This window comes from Nematolebias whitei, chromosome 8, assembly GCF_014905685.2.
Source record: "Nematolebias whitei isolate Nwh7 chromosome 8, NemWhi1, whole genome shotgun sequence".
In the NCBI taxonomy this organism is placed as follows: domain Eukaryota; kingdom Metazoa; phylum Chordata; class Actinopteri; order Cyprinodontiformes; family Rivulidae; genus Nematolebias; species Nematolebias whitei.
In genome coordinates this window covers 3859393-3860254 of record NC_056505.1, presented here as the reverse complement: position 1 = coordinate 3860254, position 862 = coordinate 3859393, and positions in this window count along the sequence as shown.

Here is an 862-nt window from a genome sequence, read left to right as displayed (position 1 = left end):
GGCCATCTTGGATTTTGACGTGGCAACCCAGTTTTTGAAGGGAACCTTTTTTACACCCGCCCGCACACTGAAATGGAAATCTGCCCCTCACTTATTTTTAAAGTTATCGCGCTCACAACATGCACAGACTGACGGACACACAGCTGGAGGGTACTTCCGATCCCCCTCGTCGCTCCTTGACGGGACAGCGTCCTCCACGTTTTTCCAACAGAACCCCCCCAGCAGCTTCACAGAAGAGACGAGAGTAAGAAGTAAAGATTTATTATAAAAGTTTTCCACTGTAAAGTGTCAGAAGTCATCAGAACATGCTGAAAGAACATAAATAAAGACAAAACAACGTGTGCAATGTGGCGCTCGGAACAGAAAATCACTCACATCTAAAAACAAACAAAATACAACATTTGGACCTGCAGAGAAACTGGTTCTGTTGGTGGTTTACGACCCGACGGGCCTCCTGGATCAGCCACTTTTGTTCGAGGAAACACCACAAGAACTAATCTGTGTTTGAGGCACAAAACGTTGGCAACGACTTCAACAGAAGCCTCAATAACCTCGGGTCGGACCGGGTCGGGACGGTTCTGTTCACGTTCAGCTCTTGATTGGTTTTATTTTACATTCATGCTGCTCGACATTTTGTTTGGGAAAAAAAAAAAGAGGAGTGTGAGGAGGAATTATTAAAGTTTAACTCTGAACAGATGCAGGAAATACTCCACTCTGACTCCGGGTTCAACAAAAATAAAATACATCCAACACATCCAGAACCAGAGAGCAGAACCATCGGTTTCTAGTTCTGGGGGGGGGGGCGGGGCTCCCGGTTGGGTTACGTCTGAGGCTCGGGGCTCGGGCGCGGCGTTGTGTCTGG